Genomic DNA, 14,760 nt, shown 5'->3' with positions numbered 1-14,760 from the left:
CATGTGTCAGTATTTCATTCTTTTTTATGGCTAAATTATATTCCATTTTATGGGTATATCAGATAACATTTATCTATCTATCAGTTGATAGACAAGTGGGTTGTTTTCACCTTTCGGTTATTATAAATAAAGCTATTTGAACAGTCGTGTACAAGTTTTTGTATGTACATATATGTTCATTTGTCTTGAGTATATACCTAGTAGTAAAATTTCTAGGTCATGTAACTCTATGTTTAACATTTTGAGAAATTGCCAGACTACTTTCCAAAGTGGCTGCATCATTTAAAAATCTCATTAGCAATGTATGAGGTTTTTTTTTTTTTTAATATATAAGAGTTTTAAATATTACATAATGAAATAAAGCAATATTTTTTGTGGTTTCTGTCTGAGTCATTCTTAGAAAGGCTTTAGCCATTCCAAAACTAAAGAAATAGTCTCATATGTATATGTATATATACATTTTTTTCTTTCAGTACTTCTATGTTTTTCCCTTTCGTAATTAAAAACTTTAAAACAACCACTGGGAATCTACATGACGCAATGCCACGCCTTCCTACTTTCTGCAATTTCGATACGTCTGACTGCCTTATAAATAGTGGCAATGTTTCCCAGATTCTGGCCTCAGTTAGTCTTCTGAGGTGTCGGTGAATTGTTATCGAACTCTTTTTTTGCTTCTTCAGAAGTTTTTATGGCTCTTTCAGATATTTCTAATCAAATGCCTTTTCTCTTTTGGGCATATACTTTTCAAAGAAAGTGTTCATTTGAATGCATTTTTCAGTGGTATAAACATTTTATCAGAAACGGAAAAAGCTATGGAGGGTGTTCTAGACACACTCTACTTCATGGATTTGTCTTCTCCTGCTTTCATTGTCTTTAGAGTGAATGGAAGCTCTGTGTTTGGTGAGAAGACAAAGATTGGCCAGACAGGTGGAAAAGAGACTACGGAGGCTGTGAGAAGTTTGAGAGTCTTTAAGGAACATTCGTTAGGTTTTCCAGCCTGTCCCCAACCTAGTTTTCCCTCTCCCCATTGCCTAAGAAACAGAAAGTGGACTGTTTCTGCTTGTAATGGTATAACCAAACCTCATGTGTCCAACTTTTCATAGCATTTTTATTCTCTTTTGTCCTTGCTACAGTCCAGGGCTCATTAGTTTCATTTCATAGTGAAGAAATGGAGCCCCAGAGAAGGTAAACGCTGAAATCATGAGGCTAGGACACAGTACAGCTGCATCTTAACAGTCCAAGACTCCTGACTCAAAGCCTCAAAAACCCCTGTTCGACAAGGAAAGAGGGTCAAAGGTCCAGGGTGTGTACACATACAGCCCTCAAAAGGAATGTGGGGTTTTGTGATTTGGGTTTTCTTCCCCTTTCTAAGCACGTTTCGCATGCCAGCAAAGGGTGTGCATCTCCGTGTTGGGGGAGGGGAGGGGGTGAGCTGCAGAGTTGTATGTCATTCCTAAGCCATTTTATAAAGGAGGTCAAAGCACAGAACCTGTGATGAAACTCACAAGCCCCTTCTCGTTTTCTGGTGTCTCATCAGAGCCAAACTTCTCAGAGCTTCTGACTTGGAATGAGATAAGACCTGATGGTGGGAACTGGGCTTCAGTCCCATGTGACATGACTCATTAAATGATTTGCAATCTGTACATGTGCTTCAAATTCTTTTGTGACAATAGAGATAAACTCAGCTTCGTGGGCTCAAAAATAAAAATTGAAAAGATAAAAGTCTTTGCATTTCTGTTGCACTGCATATCCCATATCCCAGTGTGAAGTGCCCTTTGTGGGGAACAGAAATGATTTTCTGGTCAAATGCTTTGAGCAAATGCTACATGCTGCACACCCCTCTTGGAGACTCACAATGAAAACTAGCATATTTGATGTTCCAAGGAGTAATGCAAGGATGAGGCCTGTTGAATATTTTGCCTTAAGGTCTACCTGACATCTCTAACTGTTGAACCCTTTCCTCAGGTAACATACAAGACTTCCTGCCAGACAACTGTGCAACCCAATTTTGCACAGTGCTGCTATAGAACATACGTTTCTATTGCATATGTTTACTACTAAAAATTAGAATATTTAAAAACATTAATACATTCCTTCATTAATTCCAATTTATGACCTCGAACAAGGCTGACATTTTTGAGCCTAAATAACTGCAGGTTAAATTCAATTAAAACAAACCCCAAGAGCCTACCCACATTCTTTTACATTTATGCTGTGCTTTTAAATGTATCAAATATTCCTTGGTATAAGTGTACTATTTTCAGAAACAATGCTTTTATGATTACACAGATATTTTTATTATAATAAATTTATTGTAATATACTTTCATCTGTATTGCACTTATTGAGTGACTTGGTAGCTCTATCAATATCATAAAATATCTTATTTTCAAAATTTTTCAGTATTATATCATTAATTTTATTGAAGTTTCATATGTAATTTTTATGAAAATATAGAAGTGGATTTTTCCTTTGGAGCATTGAAATATTTCTGAATAGAATCTTCTTTTATTATAAAAATAATTGATGAGCCCTTTTAAAGTTTTAGAAAGTATAGAAAAGCAGAATACAGTCCATTATCTATTCTCTCAAATACAAAATCTACTAATATTTTCATCAAGTCTTTTCTTCTATGTATAGTTTTTGAATAGTTGAGAATAACTTTTTAATGTTGTCTCTTATGTCATTGCTTTAACAATATAGCAAGAGTATTTGCATTTGTTTTTATATTCGATGAATGCATAAACAGGAAAACAATTTAAGATAAGACTCTGTCTCCCAAGAGATTTTGGTGTCTTTGATAACTGAGTAATTAAGATGTTCTATATTAAGATACAGAAGGCAGAGAAAAGCAGGGCTGTCTTGGATATGACCCTGAGCATCGATGAAGCCACATCTTGGCCTTCAGCATTGCCCCTACCCATAGCTAAGTCCTGGGTACCCCTGCAGGATCCTCCAAGTCCAGGTGCTGCAACCATCCTTTTCCGTAGTTGGACTCAAGTCAAAGGACCAAGGTTAGGAGAGACGGGTGAATTCTCCCTTTACGTTATAGAGTAAATCTAGATAAATGGCTTTCCCTCAAGCACCACGTTTTGCTTTTACTTTTCTCCCAAGTTGGTGATAATATGAACAATTGCACGTTACTTTAAAGTTTGAATTCTGGGTAAAATGCATAATCTAATGCAGTCCTGGTGAAAGCCTTTTGGAGATGAAGTAGTTGACACTCAGGAGGCTTACATGACTTGGCCAAGACCTCTTTCAGCTGGTAAGTGATAGATGCAGAATCCCAGCCCTGGTCCCTAGGCCTCCCACTTTTCTGAGCAGACCTGTGTCCCTGCTTTCAAACAGGCATAAATTCCATGTAAAATGTTGGACAGAAGTATGGCTATGTTTGGCTGTGTGGAACTGGAAGGTGTTTCAATCCGACAGAATAGGCTTATTACAAAATCCTTCTAATTCCTCAGTCAACTTGTCTGAGCCCTCATTCTGGGTCCTCTGTTGTTGGGTTTACATCTGGGCTGACAGATGCTGCACATTCAGAATAAAAAACACACAGGGTTGGGAGGCGGCTTTGGGTTTCATAATGGCCACAGGTGTTCTCGTCTGCCTTTCTGCTTCACCCTTTTTACACTTTGCCAGATGACAAAAGACATGACAGTGAAGACTGGTTTGCTTTCCTGAGGTTTTACACAACTAGGAGGATTTGCTGTGCAGGACAGCTTTCATTGGTCTGCCTGTGTTTTCTCCAAAAATAGCTCCAAAACCTTGAATCTTGAGAGTCATTCAGGCTTAAATCTGAGTACAGAAAGCTTTTTAATTATTTTTATTTTTTTTATATTAAAGTGAAGTTAAAAGAGCATTCTAACCAGGCCATGTGTGAGACTAGAGTTGGAATTTGCTGGTGAAAGCCAGAGAATAGTGAAAAAGGAACCAAATTATATTTATTTCTTTAAAACAGATACACTTCACCATGAAATGCATGTCCTCTGACATTTTGCATCATTACAAATAAATATAGTTTTCCAAGTCAGAGGCTAATAGGGCTCCAAATAGAATCTTTCAATCTTTTATTCTACTTCCTGAAGTTTTCCAGAAAGACTGGGCTGGAAGACATGTAATTTCCCAGTCTAGGTCTCAATTTCCTCATCTGTAAAATAAAGGATTTGAGCACACACCCCCTGTGCGTCCCTCTAGTATAATTTCTATTATTTTTATGTAAATTTAACTAAACAAACAGCATCGAACATGGCAGGTCTTGTTCTTGGTTCTGAAAGTGCATAAGATGCACATTTCCTACCTGCAGGGAGCCACTGTTCCCTAGAGCGGATGTGGCCAATAGACAGACCTGTAACACAAAGCCAAGCTCCGTGTATATACAATGCAGGAGATGCAGTGGGCCAAAGGAGTAATGAAAGGAGAAATTCTGTCCCGATGAAAAGATGAGAAAAGACATTGTGAATGATGTGACATTTGATTGGGCCATGAAGGATGAGAAGGATTTCAACACGTGGAGATAGAGAGGAAAGGAATTATAGGCAGTGGAAGAGCATGAGCAGAGGCAGGGAAGTAGGAAAGAGCAAGGCCAGTCCACGTTTTCATGAGATGGATGTGCCCAGGACACAGAACCTGAGTAGAGGTCATTAGGAGGTCTTGAACGCTAACGCAAGGGGTGTGTAGTTCATTGGATGGGTACTGGGGAGCCAGTGAAGACCTAAGAAAGAAATGTAATGTCATCAGAATTGTACTTTAGAAATATTAATCTAGCAAAACAGGCCTATTGTTTTCCTAAAGTTCCCCCTAGGTGGTAAATAGAAGTGATGAGATTAAAACACACACAGGCTAACTCCCAAACTTGTGCATGTAACTTTCCAAGAAGGTCGTAGAAATACTCTAGATGAGCTTCAAAACTATAACTGCTGCCCACACTAAGACAAATCATAATGAAAATGCCAAAGGTTAAATACAAAGAGAGAATCCTAAAAGCAGCAAGAGAAAAGCAGTTAGTTACCTACAAGGGGGCACCCATAAGACTGGCAGCTGATTTCTCAAAAGAAACCATGCAGGACAAAGGGCTTGGCACAAATATTCGATATGATGAAAACCCAGGATCTACACCCAAGAATGCTTTATCCTGCAAAACTATTATTTTAAGGACAGATAAAAAGCTTCCTGGAAAAAAAATAAGCTAAAGGAATTTATCATCACCAAGCCAGCATTACAGGAAAACTTGAAGGGACTTCTTTAAGAATAAAGAACATGTATCAAAAACATGAATATAAAATGGTAGTAACTACATTCCTATCAACAAGTACCTCAAATGGAAAAGAATTAAGTGCTCCAACCAAAAGGTAGAGTGGCTGAATGGATAAGAAAACAAGACCCCTACATATGCTGCCTACAAGAGACTTACTTCAGATTAAGAGACACACACAGACTAAAAGGAAGGAGATGGAGAAAGATATTGCCTTGATGGACCTAGAGGGACCTAGATGGACCTATCGGAAGCATAGAGAAAGACAGATATCTCATGATTTTACGTACATATAGAATTGAAAGAACAAATAAACAGCAACGATAAACCCATAGATACAGAATATTTTGAGGGCTACTAGATGGGAGGGAGTTGAGAAATGGGAAAAAAAGGCAAAGGGATTAGGAGATACAAATGGATAGTTGCAGAATAGACATGGAGACATAGAATGTAGCATAGGGAAGATGGTTAATGTAATAAGTAATAAATATGTAACAGGTACTATATTTAGTGGGGTGACTGCTTTCCAAGTCATGTGGATCTCTGATTACTAGTTTGTACAACTGAAATTAGTATATTATTGTATGCCAACTATAATTGAAAAAAACTCATTGAATTATACAATGTTAATATGAGCAACTAATTGTCTATTATATTTCAATAAAACCGAGAAAAAAAATTTTTTAAATCATGACCGTTTACGGCTATGCCACCCTGAACAAACCCAATCTCATCTGATCTCAGAAGCTAAGCAGGGTCGGGCCTGGTTAGTACTTGGATGGGAGGCCACCTAGGAAGACCAGGTGCTGTAGGCATAAAAAATAAAAAATAAGGGATTATAAACTGACAAGGTCCTTGCAATCTGTGAGGTCAACCAAAGGTTGCCTTGCCTAAAAAAAAAAAAAAAAAATCATGACCAAATAATTTATGTAACAGATAAATAGTGTTCAATACCACTTTACTACTTCTTTTATATATCTAATTTAAATTCTTCACACTGTAGAGTGCTAGATTAAGGATTTTCTAAAGTATAATAAAAATATTATTTCAAAAAAGAAAAAAAACTATAACTGCTGTGTTTAGACATCAGCATCTTATCCAAGGGGCTACATTGATGGACAAGCAATGTCTGACAGGAAGGAATGGAGATTCGCCTGCTAATTCTAGGTGTAGTGGGTTGAACGGTGGCTCCCCACATCCTGATCCATGCTACCTATGAATATTACCTTCTAGAGCAAAAGAGTGAATATTAATTTCTTTGGCAAAAGATGTGAATAAGTTGAGGATCTTGAGAGGGGGAATTTATCCTGGATCATTCAGGTAACCCTACATTCGATCACATGTATCCTTATAAGACAGGCATGCAGGGAAGAGGAAAAGGAAGAACAGACACTGGAGTTATGTGGCCACAAGTGAAGGAATACCTGAGGCCACCAGAAAATAGAAGAGGCAAGGAATGGATTCTCCCCGAGAGCCTCAGAAGTGCGACACCTGGATTTCACACTCCTGGCCTCCAGAAAACTGTGAGAACATATTTCTGCTGTTTTAAGCCACCAAAGCTCTGATAGTTTGTTACAGCAGCCACAGGAAACTAATATACTAGGTCACCTTTTGTTAAATTTAATTAGTTCACTTGAACTGGTAATACATGCATATGGTTCAAAAAATGTTAACGGTAAAGGATATAGGCTGAAAAGGAAATCTCCCTTTTTTTCGGGCTCACAAGCCACCAGTTTTCCTTCCCAGAGGTATCCAAGATTATAAATGTCTTTAAATGACCATTTAATCATGTGCGTGTGTGTGTGTGTGTGTGTGTGTGTGTGTGTATGTGACTAGAAAATTTTGCAAATTATTCCAAAATAATCTGGAAGGTAGCATGTGATCATGGGGTAATGAAAACAGACCTTATCCTTGCAGACAGGCAGACCTGGTTCAAATTCCATCCCAGTTCCAATTCATTTACAGAGACTGAGCAAGCTCCCCAGCCTCAGGGGGCTTGGGTTTTCTCCTCTGTAAAATAGGGATTATCGTTAATGTTTCCCACCTCTAGGACTGCTGTGAGGATTAAATGAGATGGCATATGTGAACCTCACAGCAGAGGCTGGTATGTGGCTGCAGAAGGAGAACCCATCTGTGAACTAATGTTACTGCTACTCACATGGCCCGTTAGGGGTGCTTCTCAGCTCAGCATTTCTCCACTTGGAATCAGCCAGCATGTCTTTTGCAGACATGCCTAAGAGAGATGGCTGCATTCTTGTCATTCCGGGGCTATTTCTGACTGTCTGTGGTATCTTCTTTAAGTGTTGATGGAAAACCAAGGTGACATAACATCCATAAGCCAACTTTTTAAAGCTCCTAAGAGAAAATAGTGAACCATAAGGGGAAGCCGATATGCCTAGGCTACAAAGACAGGATTCTCAGCCTTCGCCCATCCTCTTTTTTTCACCTGCATGACTTTTATTCCAAGTACAAAAATTCTGACAGCAACTATGCAATGGGGTCTTCACTGTAATAGAACATGGGAGTTAGGGAATTCCAACCCACTGATTTATACTGCAGCCTTGGCCAGGACTCTTCCACTCGATGTGCCTCAGTGTTTTCACCTGTAAAATGGGGACATTGCTCGTTTTCCTACCTATCTCAGAGTTGCCATGTGGGTTACGAAGGAAGAATCAAGGACCAACTTACACCTGACTTATTCCATCCCTTACTTTACAGATAAGAAAATTGGGACCCAGAAAAGGCAAGCTACCTGCCCGAGATTATTCAGTGAGTCAGCTGAGCTGGCACTCACTGGAACTCAGCCTTCAAGAGAAACCCCTTTCTCCGTTAGCAGACTGATGAAATGTACGTGAGAACAAAAAACATAATGTTCTATGTAAATGTCATCTGAGGTCATCCATCTTAATAATGGCTAGACCTTGGTCAACCTGACTGTTTCTTTTTCTAAAGTTCTGTCCAAAATGGATGCAAGCCCCAAGCCTCTGCCTTTCAGTCTCTGAAGGAAGGTTGTAGGATACTTGGATGGGTCTCTGGTCCTAGTCCCCTCCTGACCACCAGCTGCTCCACAACAGTGACTTCACCCACCCTTCTGTGCCCCTTGATCAGGAATGCAGGGAATTAGCCTTGTGCATAAGGCCACTTGACCTTCTGCAGGATGCCATGGTGATGGGGACAGGGAGTGAAGAACCTTTCAGTGGCAAATGATTGTTACCTGGATTGGGTAAACATTCTTTAAACCCACACATAACTCTCAAATATTTGTCTCCCTGAATTCTTTCCAGGCTGTATGAAACTGGAAAACAACTGGGAGGTTGCTAATAAGTGTTTACCACAATCCGAAACAAAATGTCTTCTTTCTTTTATCTATCATTAAAAATAAAACAACAGAATATACTATCTGGAGAAACAAGGCTGTTTATATTGTGTGGGGGGTGGGAGTGAGGGTGGGGAGTGGTATTTGTTGAGCAGGAACAGGTGGAAAGGAGATTTGGCCACATTACTCTAAAACAACTAAAGACCCAATATTCTATTTCCTTTCTCTTATCTAGAAATACCAAGAATAAATAAATAAACAAATAATTGAATTTAAAGGAATCAATCAATATTCACTTGAAACAAATTAGCTGATCTAGAATGAAATCATAACTACAGAGGTCTCCTGGGAACTACATACTTCCCCTTGCCAGTGTGTTTTATACTTTCATATATTTTCACGTTACTGATTAGCATCCTTTTTTTTTCAGCTTTAAGAACTCCTTTCAGAATGATGATTCTTATTCAAACCAAGCTTTCCATGATGGTTACAAAATGATCATCTTCCAACTCTCGCACTCTTCACATTTATTGGTTGGTATTTTACTGTAAGCAAGGGCCCTTTCCTTTTCCCTATGTATTCATTAATTTATTATTGATCTACTGATTATCAGTACAGATTCCTATTTTTCAATGGTTTATCATTCCTTACTTTCTTGATTATTTCAATGCTTAAATTATTCCAGATTTAGCTGAGAGGAGCCTTTTCAAGCCAATTCTCTTGCCTTTTTGATATAATCCCATCATTTATTTGTTTGTTTGTTTGTTTGTTTGTTTGTTTTTTGAGCACTGCCTTACTTTCGAACACAACAAGATGTATCAAGCTCATGGAAATTCAAATATAAAGAAGTGATACTTAGAGTTCGATAAAAATGAATATGCATTGGCAATTAAATTATTCTAAGTATTTGACACGCAAGGAAATAACTATGCATAGAAAAAAAGAAAGGACTAGAAGAAAGTACTAGAAAACAAGAAGAAACTTTGGATTATGAGAGTATTTTTAATATTATACATTTTTTCTCTGTATTCTAGATTTTATGTGATGAGAATGTATTATTTTTATATTGGTAAAAATTATGTAAAAGATTTGTTTTCCTAACAATAATGGAGTAGGCCAGTTCTGAGAGCATTACAAAAGGATTAATAAATATGTTAACAAATGCTAATAAAAATATACTGAAAACACATCTTCATCATTATCCTTTACACTATCAAAACAAAGCTCTGTGCCACAGACTAGTATGGAATCAGGTCTTAGAAAATTTGGTTTGTCTGGGTGAGTCCATCTGATCTGTCCAAAGCCTGTGCATCCTTTTCTATGCCATGTTGCTCATTACACTAGGACTAATGCCTTTTCTGTGGAGGGCCACCATAGGGAATTCTTCACGTGTCACATAATCTTACAGACCCTATCCCTGCCTTCAGAAATCCCAGATGCCCCGTGGTATCCTCCAGATGGCTTTAGGGGCCCTTTACCCAAAGTCACCCCCTTTTCTTGAATTTGTCCAACACAAGGCACCAGGATGGATGGAATTATGACTACCCCAGGATGAACTGAATCACAACTTTATAAACTCCAAAGGGACACGCCTATGTCTCAGATACAGGGTGGCCCATCTCCCGTAACAAAGACGTTATTAGTGATTTGGAGAGAGTTAGTTAAACAGGTACCATCCCAAACAAAAGACCTTGTGAGCTCATCTGCTTGTTTCTCCTTTATTATACTCAAAAGTAATTTCCCCACATCCTGTTTTCTCAACATGAGCAAACATGTAAAGGAGCCAGATACATAGGAGCTCATGTCACGAAGATCTCAAGTCTAGCAAGGAAGTAATGGTCCAGAGCCCCAGTTCCATGACTGGCCCTGCCACACACCAGCTGAGGGATCTTGGATGAGATATAATCTTGTCAGGTCTGAGCATCCTTATTCATAAAGTGGTACAGCCATACCTACCCCCTAATGGTACTGTGGGAATCTATGGCATACCTAGATGGCTCCATAAAGTGTTAAGTTCAATGTATACATAAAGAAACTGTTACCCACATCTGTTCTACAGGCATGATTTTTATAAAGCCAAATGTAGTCATTCCCCTTTCTCAGGATCATTGATCCAACAACATCCTCAGATACCCACATACCAGCCAAAAGTTAGGATATAAATTTGTAAGGCCTCTGGGCAGCTGTACCAGGTGACATGAACCCATGCACCTTCTTCACAGTGAAGCAATCTGGCTCCAACACCCAGTGTATTTTCTTCTAGGCAAGTCTAACAAGCTTCGTTACTATGTCTGCTTTCTCAGAGGAGGAGCAAACAAAGACTCAAGAAGTTGGCCCGCTGACCCCAGTCAAAAGCAATATTTAACAGCCTGACAGGAGAAATGCCCAAAAGAATATAAAGGACAGCTGTATTCACTTGAAATCATAGTCCAGGGTTGAAAGCCTATACATTCCAAGAGCCCCTGGTGTTGGTAATGACTCAAAATGTGAAGAATCAAGTTGTTTTGTAATCTGTGCTCTCTATTTAAGAATGCAGGGACGACAAGTAGAAAAGTTGACAGAAAAATGTTCAATAGCACGAATTAAAACAAAAAACGTACATTAGTCAATAATAAGGTCTGTGATGTTTAAGTTAGCATGTATATTCTGAAATTAAAACACTCAATGCTGGTTCAGAAAAACCAAAAACTATATAAATGTCTCAAAATAAAGGAAGATAAAGTGAATTTTAATTAAATAAAATATGACATTCTGCATCCACTAATAGTGGAAAATTTGAAAACTATACAGGAATGTGGAAATTTGCTTATCTTACATGAGAAACCACAAGACACTAAATTGCACGTACAGACCAAAAACAACTGCCCACAACTACATGCCTAAGAGAGACTGGAGGGACTATCGCTATGCTTTTTCTTTCTTTCCATCTCTTCCTTTCTTAGCACCCTATAGTTAGGAAAATCGAGGTCAAGTGGCTGCCCCTGCTGCTGAGAACCTGTCGCTACAATTTCCTTGTGGCCTGAAGAGGTACCTGAAGGGGTGACCACGCACCAGGAGGGTCAGGTCGTAGAAGATATCTAGGGCCGGGATGGAGAGGGCTGGTTCGATACATGGCTTTGGCACATTCCTAGGAAGCAATAGAGTCTGCTCAGTGACAGGCCCTGAGGGACAGAGGCAGTCAGACCTGGTGCCCGCCCTCATAGAGCATATGGGAGGGAGAGAGGACCTCTGCCCGAAGTGATCAGGGAAGGCATCAAGGAGGCAGCGATATTTGGACCTTGAAGCAGGGCGAGGACATGTGGCATGCTGGAGTCAGTGGGTGCTAGCTCATGAGAGCCGACGACTAAATTTTCAAGAAATCTCCCATGCCAGGGTTTAGACAAAGCCATCATTACAAATAAATTACATAAACTTAAAATTTTATAAATATTACCTGAAACAAAGGTGATACTCAAAACTGACCACAACCTAACTATTTTATTTTATTGACTATTATCCGTGCCCTTGAGGTTGTGTGCATCTGCCGTCTCAGTGGTGGGAATCCTGCACAATGGCGTGCTGGACTGCCTCTCTTTCCAACTCCATGTTCAGTGACATGATGTCAGTAGCTTAAAACCAGCTACAGTGGGAGTACTCGCGCCGCGGAAATGCACACACGCTACAAACCAGGACTTGGTTTAATGTTTGTTGATTGTCTAGAGTTTAGACTCTGGACTAAGAAGTGATGAAGAAAATGTTTACAATGCAGATTAAATTTAGAAGTCTGTCATGCCTATAGTCTTTTTAAAAATTATGAATAGCACCGAAATATGAGAAGATTCTTCTAGTATCTTAAAACTAATTTGATTCAGCAAAAAATAAGTTATGTTTGTTGTCGATAAGTGAGTAAAGTTCCATTATATGTCTTCATTTTTCATTTTTGTCTTACTCAGTATAAATGAAAATATCAGTTGACATTCATGAAAAAACTTTACTTCATGACATGAGTAACTTCTTTGCATTTGTTCATAGTCTGATTTTGTGATGCTGTTGTTGATGATAGAAGATGATAGAATTATAAAAACTGACAGTGGATTTTACAAGGAATAGCCGCACTGAAGTTAAAGGTGTATGGAGTTCACAAATGAGTATTGCATATTATTATTATTTGCAATATGTATGCTACACATTCTTTGTATCAGGAACATGTATATAGTAAACTTACGTACAGGTACATATGCACCTTTTTTTTTTTTAGAGGAGAGCCTTGCTAAATACTCCAACATAGCACTGGTAAGAACTCAGGTAGAAAGACAGGGCAGGAGTGGGTAGAGTAGGGTACAGCACGGATTGTAAAATGGGTTCTGTAGCAGAGTGACACTGTAGGAGATGAGGTAGCTGCTATCTCCAGGAGACCAGTATCCTCAGTGCCCTAGATTTCTCTGGCCCCAGTCCCTGGCCAAAACAGCTTTCAGGAGGAAGGAAGAGGCTGTGGGCGGGGCAGCGCCCGACCTCCAAGTGAGCAAATCTGGCTGGAGGTTGTGCTGAGCCCGACCACCCCAGGAGGAAATGCCTTGGAGCCATTGGAGTGAGGGAACCCTGTACTTTCAAAGCTTCCCAGGCATGAGGCGGCCAGAACTGGGAAGTCCCAGAGATCTCCTCACATAGTACCAGACGTCTCAGGGTCGAATTGGAGACAAGTCTAAGGCTGGGACTGGAAGTCCCGGCAGGCCGAGCTGTCTCCAGGGGGCTCTGCACACAAAATCTGAGACCTGTGTTTCTGCCCTTCAAGGACACACACTGCCAACTCCTGATTGCATTCTTTTTCTGCCTGATCCTGCCATTATTTTGAGTCCTAGTGAGACGAAAGACTTTAAAAAGCTCTTTGCCCCTGAGTGTGCATGCCTGTCCTTATTTTGCCTTTACTGGGGTTTCCTCACTGCTTACTTACTATTCTAGTTTTAAATCTCTGTGAGATCTCTCCTTCAACCTTTGCCCTTATTTTTGTTCTTTATGTTGTTTGTCTTTTTTCCTTAATTATTCCTAAGACAGCCTATTTTATGTTTTACAAAAAAATTGACTTTTTGTTTTGTTGATCATCTGTACTGAATTTTTTTTCTCCCTTTATTTGGTCCTTTCTATTTCAATAATTTCTCATTTTAACTTCACCAGTTTCTTCTTTATACTTCCTCTGGGTTTATTTTATTCTTTTTTCTAATCTCTTGGGTTGAAAGTTTAATGATCACACTCCTTACCTTTAAAGTTTTATCCTTTAATAATGAGGACAGTTAATGCTAAAAATTTCCCTCCAAGTACTGCTTTGGTGATTTCTCACACATCTGATATCTACTCATTCAACGAATATTTATTAAGTACCTACTGCGTACCAGGAACTGAGAAATGGTGCCCTCATCATCATAGAATACTATATAATATAATTTCCATTCAGATTTCTCTTTAACCAAAGAGTTATTTACAAGCATATTTTTGTTTCTAGGTGTATGAATTTGTGAGGAGCAACTATCTTTAAATACTAGTTGCTTTGCACTCTAGTAAGTGAATGTGGTTTACTTGATGGCAGGATTTTGGAGGTTATTGAGATTTCCATTACTTACTATTTTTTTCTTAACTTTTTAAAATTAAGCATAATACACATTCAATAAAGCACATACATGTTAAGTGTACAGCTTAATGAATTTTCAAATATACATACATATATATATATATACATATATATACCTATGTCTCCACCGTATGAATCAAAACATAGAACATTACCAGACCACAGAAGACTTCTTGTCCCATCCCAGTCATAACCCCTCAGAGGTATCATCATGATTCATTTTTCCACTTACAGGTTTCTGAAATTCTTATAAATGAAGTCATACATTATGTATTCCTTTACGTCTAGCTTCTTTCACTCTACATTATGCCTATAGGATTCATCATGTTTTTGAGTGTAGCAATGGTTTATTTCATTTTCACTGAGTCATAGCAGTCCATGGTACAAATGTATTACAATTTATCCATTCTGCTATTGAAAGACACTTAGGTTGTTACCAATGTGTGGCTATTATATACAGTGCTGCTATGAACACTTGTAAATGTCTTTTAATATATGCATATGAATTTCTGATTAAATAGATAGACAGACAGATAGAGATGGATAGGTAGGTAGGTAGGTAGGTAGATAGATAGATAGATACTAATTAACT

General features: G+C 38.7%; 1 protein-coding gene and 1 pseudogene across 1 annotated transcript in view; one reads left to right on the top strand and one right to left on the bottom strand.

The window, feature by feature from the left end:
* XPA (XPA, DNA damage recognition and repair factor) overlaps nt 1-14,760 on the bottom strand; it is a 79,020-nt gene that overhangs the window by 38,245 nt on the left and 26,015 nt on the right. The window lies entirely within an intron of this gene.
* On the top strand, nt 5,947-6,065 carry LOC118600945 (annotated as a pseudogene).

This window comes from Rousettus aegyptiacus, unplaced genomic scaffold (assembly GCF_014176215.1).
Source record: "Rousettus aegyptiacus isolate mRouAeg1 unplaced genomic scaffold, mRouAeg1.p scaffold_m13_p_3, whole genome shotgun sequence".
NCBI lineage: Eukaryota > Metazoa > Chordata > Mammalia > Chiroptera > Pteropodidae > Rousettus > Rousettus aegyptiacus.
This window is presented reverse-complemented; position numbering and strand designations above follow the sequence as displayed.